The sequence below is a fragment of the Calonectris borealis genome, chromosome 5 (assembly GCF_964195595.1).
Source record: "Calonectris borealis chromosome 5, bCalBor7.hap1.2, whole genome shotgun sequence".
NCBI lineage: Eukaryota > Metazoa > Chordata > Aves > Procellariiformes > Procellariidae > Calonectris > Calonectris borealis.
Genome location: NC_134316.1, coordinates 17978170 through 17997300, shown reverse-complemented (window position 1 = coordinate 17997300; position 19131 = coordinate 17978170). Strand labels below are relative to the sequence as shown.

Genomic DNA, 19131 nt, shown 5'->3' with positions numbered 1-19131 from the left:
GATACTCACATGAGAGACTTCACTAATGTTCCTGAAGTTGAATTCAAAACACTACTTTTAGCAAAATCAGCAAGAGCTCACTTATTGCCCTGTAGGACTCTCTTGAAGTGAAATGACAGCATGTAGTCTTCAATGACTTTCCATTTTTTGGAAGTTCATTTGAAAGGAACATTATCTGATTCAGACACAAAACATCATTAAATCTACTTTGTAAGAAAATCAGAGAAATCCTATCCACAAAATCTTTATCAATATAACTGAACAGAGTAATTAGGTATGAACACACCCATTTACAGGAAAAATGAGGATAATTCATTCTAGCAAGATTGCAAGATATTCTGACATATTGTAATACATTTTGAGGAGTCTAAAGGTTTTTCAAAAGGCCTCTTCCGAGCAAACAAAAACAGGCTTTTGTTTTTTAAGAAAGGCAAATCCTCTTTGGCATAATAAATATGTGAACACATCAGTTGGTTAAGACAGGAAAGGAATCTCCAAATTACATGAGGAATACCTCCAAAAAAGGATCAGACTTTTTTTAAAGCAGTCTGCTTTTTTCTCTCTATGAAAGTTCTGGACAACACTCAGTTGTCTTGTCAGGCAGTGACAGTCAAATTTCAGCTAAGTTCAGCTTCAGATACTGGGATTGAATACCAGTCTGGTAAGACCACTGTCCTCCTCTCTCTGTCTCCAGACACAGCCTGTCCTTTACTGCAGCGTCATCTGCTCCTTTCTTCCACCATGGAAAAGGCAGCAGTGGAGCAAAAGTAAGAATCCTCCACATGAAGCTGTCCCACCTTTAAACAACATATTTCTTGGGCTTCCCACTCAAGTACCCCTTATCTGTCAACAGGATTGTCGCTTTTTGTGGAGGAGGGCAGGTAGTCTTTCCTCTCTGCAGTTTTCATACTTCATATGATTTTATTCTATTTTCTTTGAGACGGCTCCCCAAAGATTTCTGTTTCATTGAGAAAGGGAATTCCTCCTCTTGCTTGAGCTGTGACCCAACCACAACATAAGATGCTGTTTTCAATTAGCGAGTCTACTAGGACAGGGAAATCTTGGCTCAAACACCAACCATATGGAAGATCTGTCTCTGGATTTCAGCGCTGCTGCCTTCTCACAGCAAGTACCACCTCAGTGGGGTATACCCTACCGTCTCCTTGTACTAGGGACATCTTCCCTTTTCTCCAGGCTCAATTATTTCACAGAAAGCCATTTACTCTGGATGAGGAGCTTCCTGTACACAATAGTGCTTCTAAATTCACTGCACAGTTACATTCACCACACTTCCTCCCAGAACATGTTTCCTCTGAGAGTATACTAAAGTTACTAATAAGGCAATCCCAGTCGCTGTGATCCGTACCTACACTAAGCAGCACTTGTCCTCTCTTACAACTTGCTATTTTCAATTCAGCTTCAAAAAAAGCATCCTTTTAATCACACAGTTTTAGTTCCCTTATTAACTTCCACAGCCTTAACAGGAACAGTAGTCGTCTCTGGTGATGACACTTCTTGGGGTTTTCCCAAGCATTTCTCCAGCATCCCTATGTCAAAGCGGACTAAAAATCTTGGACCCATGTACTGATTGGCCTTCCCATATGGGTGAACTCTGTTCATAAATCAGCTTACTGATTACCTCTACCATCTTATTTTGGCTGCAATCAACTCCTCATCCTGCCAGCCAGCCATTGTATCAGTAACAACATCATCTTGTGGTACTTCTGTTGCTTGGAACTATTACTGACATCATTCCTCATTACTTCAGTGTTTCTGCATAATTCTCTTCCTTTCTGCACAAGCTTCCGAGATGCTTGGTGACAGAACAATATGCATCTCATCTACTTCCACTTAAAACCTCTGCCTGTTGCTAAAGAAAAAAGCTATTACCAATATTGCCATATATTCAAAACAATTTTCTCTACATCCCCTTCCTTAATACACCACCATTCTTTTTGTTTTGTACAGCATCCTCTCCATGGATCCTTCTGTCACCGCACAACAGCACATTTCACCCATGCAGCCTTTTCAATATAACAAAAGTTTGATGTATCAGTTGCTAGCATCATCTCTTATTCATGTAAGACTCACAGATTCATCTATTTACAATAGAAAAACTGTAAGGTGGAACACAGAAAGGCATGGTAAAGAACTTAAAATGTAATCTAGTCCAGTCCATATCAGGAATTTTATTAAAGAAACATTGATTTTCCTCATTCAAGAAAGCATTAAGACACAGCCATAAAACTGACACATTTCAGCTACAGTTTAAGCAGTTTCTACAATAATAGTCACAGGCCATGACAAGTCTTGGATCCAACCAAAGCACAGTTCCAATCTGGATTCAAAATGCATTATTTGGTGTATGCAAAAACAAGTTGGTTCACTGACACTGTGGTTCCACGCATGTTTCTTCAGCAGCAGTGCTCACCTCAGCTACTACCACCATCTTCCCAAAGCTCCACCACCGTGTCAGTAACCAAATGAGGATATTCTCTTCTGCAGGATTTTTCTCTCCAGTGTAATTAGCTCCCTGCACCAGTTTACCAAACGACCCAAGGAATGTCACCAGGGGAGGGAAGAACAGCAAGAAAAGGCTGGTTGCTCCCCACAGTCAAATGCAACATGCGGTTTGACTAATGGTGAGTTGGCACAGCCTTCAAAAAATAAACATTCCCAGTCCCATGCACTCATTCCTACAGCAGAGCTGTTCCCTTTCATTCTAGCAGAACGGGAAACCACATAAGACTTATCAGGAACCTGACTGGACCATGTTTGTTTTCAGCTGATCCTCTCGCATGGCTGCAACACCCTCTGCCCTTAAGTACAGCATTGCCTCTGTTCTTCATTCAGGCAACTACCACTTTCAATGTAAACATCTTCATATAAGTTGGTAGCTATAAGACCACTCTTGCAATATGCCATTTCTCCTACATAGTTCTTAAAAATTCACAGTAAGAAAAAGATTACCTTCAAATTGTCTGCAAAGCAAGGGCAGTCGTAGCAGAAACTGCCACTAGGATTCACCGCGGCAGTGCTCACTCTATCTAGTTAGCTATTCTTCTGCTAGAAGCTAGATCTGCTGTTTCTTCTTTGGCCTGTACTACTTTTGCTCTGTATTTGTGCAGTTTGTTCCTCCCTTCAACTAGGCCTTGGTTAACAACCCTTCAGATAGCAGCCATTACTATTAAAGAGGTCCATGGGGGTTGTTACTTTTTTGGAGGCTTGGAAGATTTTAAATTTGCAGTGACAGAATACATGCATCTAGCCATTAGTCATATGGGGGAAAAAAAAATACAATACCAAGCCTATGTGCAATGTATTCCCCTTAATCCAGTAAATTCCTCCACCGATGGGGAGAAGCTAACTGTGTATGCAGGCCTCCCTGCCTGTCAGCTCTTCACAGGTATATCAGGGTGATCTGACACTACCACTAAAGTCAAACTAACAGGCTGTACCTTCCCCTCGCTCTGCTGCTCTAGCCAGGGGGTTTTCCTGCTTTACATACAGAGATTGTATGATCACAGAACAAGTCATTTCAGATGGCTGATCCATTACCCCACTCCTGGAGGGGGTGACAAGTAACAGACAGGAAAAAGGGAATTCTTGCAGGTCGGTCTGATAGTCAGCTACAACTGGAAGAGGAACCCACAGCTATCAATACAAAGAGAGCAGACTATTGCTATTAAACTGCCTCACGACTCCACAAAACTATACCCTTACAGTCATCCTTCTCGTTCTCTCTGAGCTCAGGCTCAGCCTCAACAAGTCACTCTAGCCTGGCCCCAGGCACACAGGGACAGCCCTACTTTGCAGCCACCTTTCTGAGGCTCAGGTTTCAGTGTTCACTCTCTACCTTTTCCCCTTGTCTCCTAACACCTACAGTCACTCCCAGGCCTTCTCTGCTCACTGAAGCAGGCAGCAATACAAAATTAAACTGGAAAATTCATCGTGCACGGTATTTATACAACAGTTGACTCATTCAAAAGCTTGTAAACTGGTTATGGACTGCTGCCACCCTGAGCAAGTCTGAAATTCCTGGTCAAACCCACAGGCTGTTTTCCTTTTATTTAGATGCTTTTAACATGCAAAAACACAACTAACATGGTGATCTTATGCCTGTTTGTATAAATCAGTTATAAGATTTTAACAGTTATTTAAAAGTTTGCACATTTAAAAGATTTCTCCTTTGGTTGGGCTTTTCTACATGGTCAATTTAAATTCATTCACTTCAGCGGAAAATTTTAAGAGCCACACTGACTTCAATAACTAACATTTATATCATAACATCTGATACCAAGAGATCTTTCTATGCCACACATTTCAAAGATTTCAGCTGTTTTGAAGATTGATATTTTAGTACATGCACATGACAGCATGTACAGTCACAAAATACACTAGTATTGCAATGCTTCCCCGCAGAAGCAAACTTCAGATACTTCCACAAACTATCAGAACTCTCAAAAGTTACACCAGTAACTTCAGCTTCAGTAGTTACCTTCAGTAATACCTACATTTAGATTCCATGCAACCGTAGCGAGAACTAAATGCTCACAAACTTTGAGGTGTGTCCTGCCCAAAAATACAGAAATCCATTTCAAATGAAACAGAAAATACACTTTCTTAATGATAAAAGCAATCAATTAAGGAAGGAAAGGCTTAGTCAGAAAACCAGTCTAGTAGTTAGTCTACAATTATGTTGGAGCTTTGTTTACATTTTCCCCTTGGCAAGAAAAGGAAGTTATGTCTTCCAGATTTCCTGCAACAAGCTCTCTCCGCATTTCTAAAGCGTTCATTTTTTGTCCTGTAACATGAACATGCAAGTTCTACAGAACAGTCAAAGGAGCATCGCACATGTTGACATAACATATTGTTCCTAAAAACAGATGCACCAATCATTTATACATTTAATTTAATTAATTCAGCAATATCTACACATACTTCATGTGCTCAGACTTTTTAAGATTGCACAGTTATGAGAGCTTCTGGGGTGGTTTTTTGTTTAACTATTTGCTAAAGCAAATCCGCCCTTTGAGCAGACTGATGATACGCCTTAACTCTTCCCTCTCCCTCCACAAGATTTGAAGCTTTTCAGCTGCCCCAGAACATCCGAAAAAGTAGATTTTTCAAAGAAATCAAAAGTTTTAGAAGGAAAGTCTGTTGGATTGTACTAATTAGAGGAGATACTCCATTAAAACATCCTATTGCTCTTAATCTCATTTTAGACCAAATTTTGTTCATCTTTCTCTCTTATCCACAACCATCCTTGATACTACTACTGTTTCACACTCAAAGCAAGTGCGAAAGGCAGAAAGGGAAACCTTTGCCAGTGTGTGCTATACTTACCAAACCTCCTTTGATTCTTCCATTGAGAAGTTCATCAACAGATGGAAAAAAAGTCAACATTGCCACCAAAAAAAGCAATCTCACTTCCCTCTCTACCCAGATGATCATTCCCACTCAACTCTCCATTTTCTACTTGCACATTCATATTCAATGAACAAGAACAGGTTTTAGCTGGATCAGTTTTCAGACTAACAAAAATAAAAGGTTCATTTTAACTTAAAGGAAAAAAGTTAACCTTGTGCATGTGGAAAAAAAGAAAAGGCAAGTTCCATTTCCTTCCAAATTTAAAACAAGGATGAAACTCAGATTCACAAGATGTTTAAATAAGCATTCTCATTACTGTTGAAGATCGCTAATGCTTAATACAATTTAGCCTTGATGCACATAACACCCAGTCACAAAATCTGACATTTTCTAATTTAATTCTCCAGAATAATAAGTTGGTAGCTAAAAACAGAATGAAGGGAGAAGAGGAAAGGGAAGTAGATCCCCAGGATGGTGGTGGGGAAATATCTAGATCAGCACAAGTCTGCCAATCCAAATTTTGAGCCAATAATCAACTGAGGAACTCCACAGTAACAAAATTACTTTAGATATTCTCAGCACAGAAACTAAAATGTCTTGAGAAACTTACAGTAAGACAAAACAAATTTTATCTTCCTTAAAATGGAAAAGCCCTGAGTAGTATGGACAGATCTTTTGGAAAGTTTGCTTTAGGGCTGTACTTCTGAGTAATGTCATTTTCAGAAGCCTTGTAATTTAAGCCTGAAAAGCAACTTTAAATAGTAAATGTCCTGGTTACAGCATCGAAGATCTTGGTTAAATGCAGTTAAAGAAAAGCACCTTTGATTCAGTGAACAAATACATGCAAGAGTCACTTTACCAGGGGTTACCAAGTCTTCAGGTTTGTGTCTAGAACTACAAAGTACCATTAGAGAGGGGATAATCTTGTACTCTATGACAACCTTACTATGCTAGAAGGATATTTTGGCATTTCAAGTCCAAATGCACACTTCCAGGAGTGTTTAATACAGGTCTAAACTCTACAGAGATTTTAATGACCAAGTAAGAAGTGGGAGGTACTTTCTCATCCAAATCATGTATCTTTTTATTTAAAAAAAAGACAGAAAATTATTCTCTTAAATATTATCTCTGGCTATACAAAAAAGTCAGCCAAGTTGGGATTCGAGAATTTGAGGCAGTAAACACACATTCTAATCCAAAATTTAGATAAGCTAAACCCCCAAATCACTCATGAAAATAAACTGCAAAGGAGATGGAGATACTTAGTCCTCCCATTGTGAGTGGGAGGACTCACAATGACACTGACCAGCAACTCCTCATGCTGTTATATACATTCCTTTGTAGGAATTATGTGCTTACATCCAGCTCACCAGTAACAACTGTTGCCTCTCAGGAGCTGAAAAATACTGACACAGCTTCGATTCTTCCTCGTTCAGCATGAAGGCAGTCACTACACTGAATAATATAAAACTTCCTGTCTCGAATGTGCATTTTGTCAACTCAGCATTCTTCTACCATGCTAGTGTCTGAAGTACAATAAACAACCCATTTCAAAAACTTCCTAGAAGTACCTCATTACAGACTGACAAAGGTATCTTCAACTTCAAATGTGAGTACAAGCAATTTGATTTTATTTCAGTGAGCTGTAGTCACTGCTAGAATGACTTTAAAGAAATCCATGAACCTGTTAACGTCATCTTCTCTGCCCACATTCTAGAGATTTTATATGTATTTCATTTCACCTCTTGAGACATTTGAAATTGAGATGCCCATTACAGGATGAGCGAAAGTATAGGACATCAGCCTTTAATATATTCCCATACTTGATTAGTCTGCGATTTTTTTTTTTTTTTTTAATGGATAATACAAAATTCCACTATGTATATGCCTACACTCCTTCCTTCTCCAAGATGAAATCTTCTGGTCATTCAGTTAAATATCACAAGGAGCTTCAGAGGTATAACTTTCTATATATTTTAAGAAACAGACTTCTGGATACATGAGAGAAAACCTCTAAATGCCTCCACTTGTACAAAGTACTTCAGAACAACCTCATATTAAACACTATAGAATTTACATGGATGAGCACTATAATTAGCACAGCAGCAGAAAGGCTTCAAATAAGACTTGCATCTTCCTAAACTAAGTCAACGATCACCAAATCCACAGCAAACCCAATTCCTCAGTTCCAATAGTCAAGGAACCACTTTCCCCCCACCTCTTTACATCGAGTCATCATGAGAACAAAGCTAAAGCAAGAGAAGATCAAAAAAGCTGAAAGAATAAGGTAGCACAAGTCCAGAAAATATTGTCTGATTGCATTCTGATTGGATTTGTTATTTCAGAAGGCTTTTTAGTCAGCTCTCAAGCAGCATTTCCAATATGGGCATCAGGAGGAAAAGTAAAAAAACAAACTTCTGTCACTCATAGTGATTATTTTTAAAGCAATTAGAATAACCTACCCATCACAGAAGTGTTTTACATACTTCATCGCAGTACAAAGACCTGGGATAGCAGATGATGATAAGAAAAGCAGCATTCTAATTTCTCACCAATGCATTCTAATTTCTCACTAATGCAATGTGATCTACTTGGTCACTCAAATTTGCATATAAATAGGTATGAGTTTACTAAGGTTTGATAAGACCTTGGTATTCCTGCTTTTTGTATTCCAAACCTTGATTCAAATCTCAGAGCTGGACTGTAAGAAAGAACAGTCTTCTCTGACCCAAACTAAAGTCTAAACACACATATGCGAGCACACAGAGACATATTTTGCAGCTCTACTGCTCTCACAGAGTTTCTGCAAGTACCAGGTCACAAAATAACACACCCAACCAAAGCAGTCATTTATTACATTGTTGTTTCAACGAACTCCCTTTGAGTTTAGCCATCGTTACCATCAGTAGAAGTGTAAAATGTATTGTAAAATACAATTATCCTGAAACAGAGTTTTAGCAGATCTTAGACAAGGCTTCCAAATTAGAGAGGAGTTTTGCATACCATTAACTAGCTTGATCTATCTCTAAAGTACTTCCCAGTAGATAACACTTAAGATTTGAAGTGATGAAGAATGCCAGGAAGAACAGATTAATCTTAAAAGCTGCAAGTTAGCATACTGAAATAATCCTATATCAAAGAGGGCAGCATAGAAATAAAAAGGTTCTTTAAGAAGATGGGGAATGGCAGTAACAGCAGCACTGGAAAGAGATTCTTTAAGAGAGATTTTTAAAAATTAAATTCTGCCCTTTACAATTTACTATAGTGGGACCGGAAACAGGATGTGATAGGTAAGAAAAAACAAAGAGGGACAGAAGAAAAAAAAAATCCAGTCTTTCTAATACAGGAAGAACTCAACATACAATGAAGTTTGAGGGTCATACAGAGCATACAGTATGACCACTGAATTCAGACAAGATTTGAGGACAAAGATCAAATAGGATTTATTATCAGACATTTATACAGATAACAGCTAATGTTAGAATGTCAAGTTTGAAAAATAAAGCAAGATCTCCAGAAGATACTTATGCAACTTAGAAACCGATTTAGGAAGATGTTACCCTCAAATGTTACACCCCTACAACCTTACTGAAAGTTTCTTCTTAATCAGTTTTGACTGCTGTTAAATTTTTTTGATGTTTTATCACTTTGGTATAACATGGTAATTCCTATTTTTCTTTTAGAGAAATTCTGTCACATTGATGACAGAAAAATCCTCAAGAGGCTGAACACTTGTCTGCAAGCCCACTAAAAGTACACATTCAGTAGTGTTTGGTGTAACCTTGCACAACACTTACACCCAATGGAGCAATCAAATCAGATTTAAATTTAACTAAGTATATAGTTACGTATGTCCTTCAATCCAACACACTTTAGACAACACCATCCCACCTCAGATCCCCTTTACCTACCTGACCTCGCCTCTACGCTGTACCAGCAAACAAACTTTCCATAGCAATGTGATGATCCAGATCAGGGACCTGATCTGAAGTTACTTTGTGCTTTAGTGATTTATTTTTCAGACAGAACAGCTTCCTGCAACGCTTCAGAGTGAAGCCATGTAAACAGCTCTACCAACACAGCTGAGGGGACTGTGCAGGAAAAAGCAGCTGCAGACTGCAAGTGTTTAAGCCAATTTTGCCACTGAGCATCTATCAAGAACCTCATGGGCATCCTTATAAAGCAAGAAAGCTATCTGCCATAGTCCCAAGGACAAAGTAGTGAGATACTTCGGACCCCTTTTAGTTTCAGGGTGAACCTCTGACATGATCTGATCTCTTTGCTTGAACACTGGAAACTAAAACACCACAGAGAATAAGATGATGAAAGCAAAATGCTAAAACTTTACGGAACTTCAGACAGCAAGGTATGAAACAAGTGTTGCATACGCCATCATTGATATTCAACTCCTTCCTATTCTTTTTTCCTCTTGCTCATTTCTACTCTTCCCAACACACAATTTTCACTGTTTCTACATAAAACACACAAGGATTTCAGATCTCCTAGCATCCATTTATTATACAGAAGGCATCACTACAATTGGCACCCTTCTTGGGAGACACGCAGGACAGACTGGATAGGCGCAAAATGCAAGACTAGCATCAAACTTTGCATCTGCAGTCCCTTCTTGTTATATGGCATACTGGTAACCCAACATATGAAAGAGCATTCTAAAAATCCACAGTAGCTTCTGTCCAAAGATTTAAAGATACATTGACAAGTCTTATTCTTGAAAGAACCTGGGTAATGAAACAGATCAATAACTACATGACTCACTAGAAGCTCATGTAACACTCACATCTGAACTAGGATTCCCAGTCTCCACTGCATGCACAGTAAAGTTTGTGCATCAGTTTTCCAGACTTGTGTGAAAAAATGGTACAAGCCATTGATCTGGTAACAGAAATCAAAACGCATGTAAATATGTTCAGAAAAAAAAAAAAAACAAGAATAAAATTTAGAGTTAAGACTAGCAGTTTTATAACAGGATTTGCTATAAGAGCAGTCAGATTCTCATTAGTATTATTAAGAACATGGTTATTTCTTCTTAAGAGTTCTCACATTTTATCTATAGATCTTTTGTTTGATTAATGTGAACTACATGCAGTCCATGCAAGATGTCCACAGGTTGTTTTGATGCATCTTACTTTTTGTCTCTGAAAGGCCACGACTATCTTGGTCAGCACTGTGCAGCCAAGATACCAGAATACACTCCCCTTTTCTTGCATGTAGTCTGGTATATCAAGACCAAACTAGCATCAGGGTGGCAGGAGGGACAGGGCTAGCGTCATACCTCCTCCTATGGCCACGTGCAGGACCACAAGATACCACAACACCAAGGCAGCCTGTAAAGCAGGACAGAGGAAGACATTGTCCAAGCCTAGAATTCATCCCCTGCAAGCCTCTAGGTTAATTGTCATCAGAGACAGCTGTAAACCTGACATCATGTATGCAGCAACTTGAGAGGCTGCTTTCAAAATGAAGACTCAATATTTTGTTAGACTATTCATCAAGCTCTGACAGCCCCACTGAATTAAACTCAAACAGCTGGCTGCAGACAGCATACTCTACTGTAATTTAAGAATGAGCAACATACCTTCACAACAGAAAGTTTTGAGCTTCTCAAACAAGCTTGAAAACCAAGAGGGGAGGGGAAAAAAAAAAAATTACTATGACAAGTCCATGCAAGTCTTCCAGGATTGCTTATAAAAATAATTCTATTCTTTCATATATGACTCTTTGCAAATCAGTCAATACCAGCTATAAGCATCACACCACTCTCTATTTATGACTCAGCAAGGGAATCTGGACATATGAAGAAAATTCACTTACGTTAGCAAGAGGCAAGGATTTAAAAAAAAAGAAAAGCCAGCAATTACAACAATGCCACAGAAAATGATCCAAGATGACTCGTGTCTGTGCTCCTTGTATGTTTAAACATACAAAATTAGATTAGAATGTCAAACCCATTTATATATTGGCTAAAGTTTGAAAGCAAGTAAAACAATGCTTAGTGCAGCTGAGCTGAAATACAAAGGATTCATCTCCGATGAACAAAACCAAACACTGGCTGTACATTCTACACAAAATACTGAACTCTATTTCCAAGATTACCTGTATGTAGTCCAGCTATGCAAGTCTAACTTTAAATCTGAATAAAAACCAGAGCAATCAGCGGCTTTATGTTGTAACTTAAGATACAAGCTTTATTCGCTAAGACAGTCATCAGAGGTTTACATATAAACATGAACAGATAGTAATGTTTACACAACATTATTTGACACAGCCAAGTAGCAAGTTCTTAAATGGCTCAATTATGCTTTGGTCCATCAACTAAGACTAGTGAGAATTAAATTATTCCAAGAAGTGAGAAAGCATCACAAGCCGTACCTTTCCAATACATTATCTTCATCCAGATGTTCTATAAAATAAGCACTCAGACCTTGCCTTTTAAACACCACAGTCCACAGAGTCTGTACATTACTAAAAGACACTTGTTCCACATCCTCAGAAATAATCTTCACACGATTAATTTTATTATGTTGGTAGCAGACTCTTAGTTGACAAGGGGAGGAGGGGAGAAAGGAGGAAGAATTATTTTAATTCATTTCTTAAGCAAAAGGTTTGAATAGAGAGGGATCTAAACTCACTGGATCTAAAAAGGAATTCCCTTCCCTGCACCCCCCCATGTAAGAAGCATACTAATACAGAACTAGGATGAAAGTGGTCCACGGTTTATATTTGAAATAATAAAGGAGAATCTTAGAAGACTAATCCTCTTCCCTAACATCTTTCAGACAAAGAGGGTAAAGCTTTAACTCATCAAGCTTCTCAGGGCCTCAAAAAAAGTTATGAGCACCAAAAATTTTGTATCTGAGTTTCAATTTTTATTTTCTCAATTTCTAAATGAAAACAGAGCACACAATATAAGGTAAAACCTGAGGTGACCACATTCCAGTGGTATATCTGCCAAACACTTTAGATTTGTGTATTATGTTACACTGGTTTGGAGCAAAGCCTCAAGCGATGCTACATTCCCTAAGCTATACACTTAAGTATCATCGTATCAACACGTATTTTATTATCTTACTATCATATTTTATGTTAGCACTTGACATGTGTGTCATCTTTCACGCAACGGCCTCAAATGGGATGGCCGGGGAGAGCAAGTAAAAGCACGAACCAACAGCAAAGCACTATCCCACCAGCAGCAGGAATACTGCAGAGGCACAAGCACGCACAACATCTACAAAGCTCCCCAAGTTTCTCCAGGAACACCACAGGAGAGGAGCAAGACGAAACCTCGCATCCCAGGCCGGCAGCAATCTCCAGGCCACAGGAACCTCCAAGGGACGGGCCGAACGCCGGGGCGCACAAGCGGGAGCCCCGCAGCTCACAGCGAGCGAGTGCGGTCGCTCTCGCACCGGCCGGACACAAGGGGAGCACCGCAGCAGCGGGAACACAAGCTCCACACCGGCTCCTGCGTGAGGCGACTCCAACAACACCCCCGAGGGCTCCGCGGGGAGCGGCGCCGGAGCCGCTGCCGCCCAGCGCCGGGGGGCCACACCGCCCCAGCCGGGCGGGGAGCGCTCCGCAGGGGAGGGGGCGTTAAGGCAGGACCTGACAGCGAGAAGAGGCAGAGGCGAGGCCGCTGCCGGTGCTCCGGACCTGGGACCCCTGCGGCCTGGGCGCGCCCGCCCCCGGGAGCGGCACGAGGAGAAGGGCCGCTCCCCGCGGCGGCAGGCCTTGTGGGGCGGCGGGGGCCTGCGCCCCAGCCCCGCCGCAACGGCGGAGCTGCGGTCTGGAAGCGACCAAGCGGGTGCGGGAGGAGCCTGCCCGCAGCCGGCGCGGGGCGCTGCTGGGCCGGCGGGGCGCGCACCCGGTCCCAGCTCAGGGAACCCCGCCACGGGGGCGTCGGCGGTCTCGCCCCCTCCCCTCTGCCACCGTGACACCGAGCCCGGCCCCCCTCCCAGCCCACGTCTCATCGCGCGGCTCCCCATAGCGTTGTGCCTCACCTCCGGCAGCCGCTCGCCGCCGCCATCCTCCCCGCTCAGCACCGCCCGTTCCCTCCCGGTCCCTCTCCGGCCGCCGCCATTTTGATCCAGAGCCCAGACTCGGCCGGGCAGGGGGAGCGGGCACGACGCCTGCGCAGCGGCGCTGCGGCGCCCGGGCCACGTGGTCCGCGGGGGGAGGGGCGGGGCGGGGCGGGGCGCGGGGTCCCGCCCGCAGGGGGCCGGGCGGGGGCGGGCTGCGCCTGAAAGGGTGCCCGACGTGGCGGGTGGGCGAGGGGGTTGGTGGCGGGTATGAGCGGCCTCGCCTTCGGTGCCTTCTCATGTCACAGCTGTGGCGTGGGAGGACGACAGGGGGCGGCGACGTGTGATGGCACCCGTGCTAAAGCGGAGCTCATGCCTCGGGGGCAGGGGCCCTCGGCAAAGCGACCAGAAGGCGTTACTCTGAGAGCCTTCACGATTTCCAGTCAGCCCGGGCTTCGGGGCCTGACCCTCCAACCAGCAAAATGGAGGATGGGCAGGACGGGCGGGCAGGGTGCCGTGCGGCTGCCTGAGCGTGGAAAGGTGCTGGCCCGCAGGCCTGGTGTCGTGAGGGAGAGCCGAGGCCGGGCCTGGCGAGGCCACATGCCAGGTGTGGCCCTGCCATCAGCTCCCTTCCCACAAGTGCATGTTTTGCTTGCTATGTGTGACAGATCTCACAAGCTTGTTATACCCCGATACAGAGGTGTCTGCAATATAAGTGGTTTACAGCACACGTTCTTTGTTCTTGAGACTTCCTTAAGCTGCTTATATTAAGCATGTGTTTAGCTCCTTGCTTTGCCAAACTGCTGTGAGCTTGTTACAGGCCACGGTCAGACTCCAGTTTTATTGTTCATGCTAGAAATATATACTGTTCACCTGGAAATAAACTCCCACCACCTTCCCCATTTCTGATAACCTCTCTCAGCATCAGAAATTAGTATTTCACACATCTAGGTGAAAGTAAGTGTGAGCAGTAAAAATGCTTGAAGCTTTTCCAACCATTGCTGGTATCAATCGTGCTATATTTTCTTCAAAGAAAGGTGCATGTCAGAATAAGAACATATCAGCTACCATGTGTGTAAAATCACTGTTTTCTAAATCAGAGAAAGTGGCCAAAAATACACCTCAAAGTTTTATTAGAACAATAAAACCACTTAAGTAAACCAAACTACTTGCACTCTCTAAAAGAACTAAGCACCGTGTGTCTATGAGAAGGTCTGAGAAAAGAGTTTCATGCACAGGCCAAAAATCTGAACAACTCACATGGCAGAAAATACTCAGCAAGCTGAAAGCCACATCTGTGATCATTCTTGGTTGGTAAAGGTGAGCTATGATTGATTATATCCCCTCCTGACTTTGCTGACCGTCGATTTCTGGAGGGAAGCCTTCTTCCCACTTGGCATCGTGCTGTCCTCCAACCATGTCTGTAATTAACTGAATAGCAGACCTTCCTAACTACCACTTGGCATAACATCCCATAATGCTGAGCAGCTTACCAAGAAGCTAGGAAAAAAACAACCTCTAATATATTTGTCCATGCTGTAGCCTGTTTTCTGGTTTCAGCCTAAAAATGGAGGAGAAGCACAGTTAGTTGGGCTGATGCACAGTATCTTGTACTCCTTGGGGGTTTAACCGTCTTAGTTATTTACATGGTCTCCAATATTGTAGTATCCGAGAGAACCACAACCTTTGACTTCCATATCCACACAGTACCAGAGGGAGACGAGGGAATTTTTATAATGGCAATTTAATAGATAACATTCACACTGTCAGGATTATGCTTGTATATGTTCAAGGGGGACTATGCTCTGTAAATATTCTGTCTTTGCAAGCCGTTGTCGCTGTTGTCAGGAGAGCTAATAAAACTGACTGGCAGGCAGAGCTCAGCGCCTTTGAGCTATTGCCGGCTACAGCCTTCCCATCTTCTATTTCTGTCTCTTCTCTTGCGCCTGCCCTAACCCGCTTTCCATTCCTTGCTATTAGGAACCACGATCATGGAATACCACATACAGAGTGTTCAGCTTAGTTCTATTTTACCCTGGTTTTCTGTACAAATGCGGTATATATGATCATATTGCCTGCCTGTGCATATATGGTTTCAGGCCTATGATCTCTGTGCTAAAAAATTTTTAACTCATTGATCTGTTTCTCATTTGGGTCCTTATAGACACTGCAACTACAGAAAAGGCTTTGTTTGTCTTAGCCATCAAAGTCAAGCAACCAACAGACACAAACCTATAGGAAACTAAACAGCTGTATTTTTAATGCGCATGGAATTGTTAATTTAAATATATCTGTTAGGAGAAATGGTTGCAGCTGAGGTGCCTAAAGATCAACAGTGTGAGACAACCCCTGCCTCTGTATGTCATTCATGATTTATAATATCATTGTTACAATTTTAGCAGTGGCTTGCTGAGACCAGCATAGAAATAAGAACCAGTTGAAATTAAATAAGTAAGATTCAGGTCACAGAGCTTTTAGACTGAGGGGAAATAGTAAGCCAGCTTGGTTTTCAGGTGACAGGAGCTAGTTATGAATTTGTTGCCCAAGTTCTGAAGGTTAGGTGAAAAAATCCATTCCTCCCTCCAGCAAGCCTGGCTCATAATCTTACAGGTAGTGAAAATGAGAAGAATGGAAGGAAAAGAAGTCTTGCAGGCTGAATGTTTGCTTTGTTAGTGTTTTTTTATATTCTAATATTATAAACCTAACTGTAGTCAAAATGGATGGTTAGATCGAAACGCCAAGATCTTGCTCACCAATAATCATCCTTTTAGTAGCTAAAAGAAACCGTCTCTCTTATGACTCAGAAACAAACAGTGTGTTGGGTAACAACTTGGGGAGACATCTGGCAGGTTTGGAAGTGAGGAACGCCACCATGTGCTTTTGCTTCAGACTTTTTAAAGCATAGAGGTCACCCTTGACTGCAATGCAGTGTCATTATCTTTGAGGACTGTGTGGCCTCATGGGCTAGGCAGCTGGGAAGTGCACCAAAAGAAAGCTGACCCGTTCTTTCTGCCACATGAGACCTTGGTGCAGGAGACAGGTTATAAAACACTGGGTTACAAACCTTGCTGCGGAGGAGTGGGAAATGGAAGCTAATTGCATTTACATGCAGGTGAATATGTTTTCTGAGATGAGAGGATAGGAGATTCACACCATCTGACAAACACCCCCAGAGCATGTGCGCACACATCACTTCCCTGATCACCTAATTATAATCCTCACACCACGCTCTCAGAAATAAATTGATTTTCCATTTTTAGCAAGATTGAGATACGTTTGGTTTGATCGATTTAAAATAATCTCTTGATGTCCTAATGAGCAAAATCTTACATATGCCTTAAATATTGTAAAATGTCATCTCGTCTTTAGAACAAAGTGCAGAATGAGATACTGTCTGAGCCACACAACAGTTCTCAGTACCTCTGCTCATACAGAATGATGTAATGCTTTATTCATGTTTTTGCAGGGACTTCTGTGAAATACTTACTGATGATAATCACTGTACATACGCATTGCATTTTATCTCCAAATTCAAGAGGGTTAGTAGGAAAAATTGATTATGTGCCACCACTTATTAAAAATAAAAATAAAACCAATCCAAATGTCTATTGTAGTTCATTTACACTTCATTTGCACTAGGAAGCTCAAGCTTTGAAATGCCCTCTGGATATTTATCAGAGTTTATTGATGAGAAAATACACTTGGAAAAAAAAACAGTTCACCTCCATTGATTCATTTTTTGTCCTTGATTAATTTCTCAGACACTTGGATGTTTCATTCGCTTTTCATTCCAAATGTGTACCGCTTATTATCATTAATGATGGATTTGTATTGCTGTGTTGTGTGGAGGCCCTAACCAAAACTGGGGTCCTGCTGTGTTGGATGGTATGCCGAACTCAGATTACATTACATGCTCTAGAGAATTTACAAATTAACTGGAAGGTGTGATCATGAAAGGTACAGAAAGCCTCCTGCAAACCAGTGAGAAAACTGAATGTGCATAATTTTTGGTGAGAGTTGGGGTCACAACACGTGTTGCAGAAGGTACCTCTGGGTGCCTACTACAGAAGTAAAGTCAGCTGCCTTACTTTATGCGATTCTGTTTTGCTGTAAGCAACACCTTTTTATCCATGACCATCTGAAGTGTGACTTTCTAGCATTACAGATCAAATCCTTAAAGTCCAATTTATCTCGACTTTTGTTTAGTGTGTGTATTTCAGTTCAATTTTATGGCACTTAGGGCAGTAAATCATGGCTGAAGAAAAGCTTAGAATACTTTAAAGTATTATCTGTTTATTGGTAGCTAATCCACAATAACTGAATCCTCAAGGGCTGAAAAATAGATTGAAGGCTGATGCTTATGACGCTAAACAGGCTTCATTTTTATCAGTGATAATGATGAGATTCTGCAAATATAGAGATATGGACTATTACTAGCTCTTTAATTTTATTCTTTGTTGTCTTTCTTACTATCTGAGCTTTTCTCGCTACCTAAACCTACTTTAATATTTCCGAGAAGAAAGGTATGCGCCATACTCTTATGCGCATTGCTCATTATACACCATCTGACAGCCCCTCAAAGAATAGACTGAAGTTGGTCTGCAAGCCACAATAACTGGATTTCCATAATCAGTGATGGCAGAGCAAGAGATGTGCTTCCTTGTGTGAAACAGGTGGCGTGGAAGCACAGCAATGACAGCAACATGCTCTTTCTGCCCTGAGTTTGCTCGTTCCTTGAGTCACCAATCTTCACGTAGAGACGAGGAAAGCCCTGTGTTCTGGCAAGAGAGCAGAGGAAAGGAGGTGAGGGTAGAGGATTTTGTTTGCTGCTAGCAGGAGAGAAGGCGGCTGCCCTAGGGCAGCTGTGACGGGGACTGCCAAGTAACTAGCTGCTGTGGGATCTCTGCCTGTTCTGTGATAAAGCAAATTCCCCATCAGCATGTGTCGGGGAAGGCTAAGGGGCACACAGCCACCCTGCGCTTCTGGGAAGCCTGATGAATTTGATGAGGTGAAATAGTTGCATCCAGCAGGCACAAAGTGCAAACTATTACCTTGAGGGAGGTGTTAAACAGGCCCTGCCCAGGGCACATCGCAGAAACTACACATACATCGAGGCCTTTGAAGAAGCATGAGGAAAAGAAGTGACATTAGACTCCCATGTTAAGGTGGGGAGGCCTGGGGACAGACATCTGTTTGTGGGACAACCCAGCACCTCAAGAAATGAAGACAAGGTTGGTGGTGATCTATGCCAGGAGGTTAAACCTTATGAAACTAACTGCCTGTGAAGTCCATGAGCTGACAATGCTGGGCAGCCCATGGCCATTACATTTAGACAAACTTACTTTGGGAGAGACAATTAAGATCTCAAATTTAAGCACACAAAATTGTTTTGCCTGGGTGATCTTTACGTAGCTAACTTGTGCCCATGCACAGGGAAAAATCTTTCACTGTGATCACCAAGGCATATCCTAAAAGGAATATTACCTCCTTGTAAATCAAATGTCATTTGGATTAACCTTTAGTTGGATCCTTAAGAGGATTTTGTTATGTGTACAGTTTGTTTGTTGTCACTGATGGTACTGTGTCACTGATGCTTTTGGTGAGGGTATGATCACCCGCCCTGTGGCTGCACTCCTTGGTAAATGCTCTTCGTAATTTGTCAGTGTGGAGAAAGATGCCAAAACCAAACCACTGCTGATGATGGCAATTGCTTGCTTTGGCTGTGGAT

General features: G+C 41.9%; 1 protein-coding gene across 1 annotated transcript in view; it reads right to left on the bottom strand.

Annotated features, from left to right (window-relative positions):
* BTBD7 (BTB domain containing 7) overlaps nt 1–2040 on the bottom strand; it is a 44450-nt gene extending 42410 nt beyond the window's left edge. The window contains 1 exon segment of the mRNA XM_075151191.1: nt 1640–2040. The gene's annotated coding sequence lies outside the window, so the exon portion shown is untranslated.
* Between the last annotated feature and the right edge of the window lie 17091 nt (nt 2041–19131).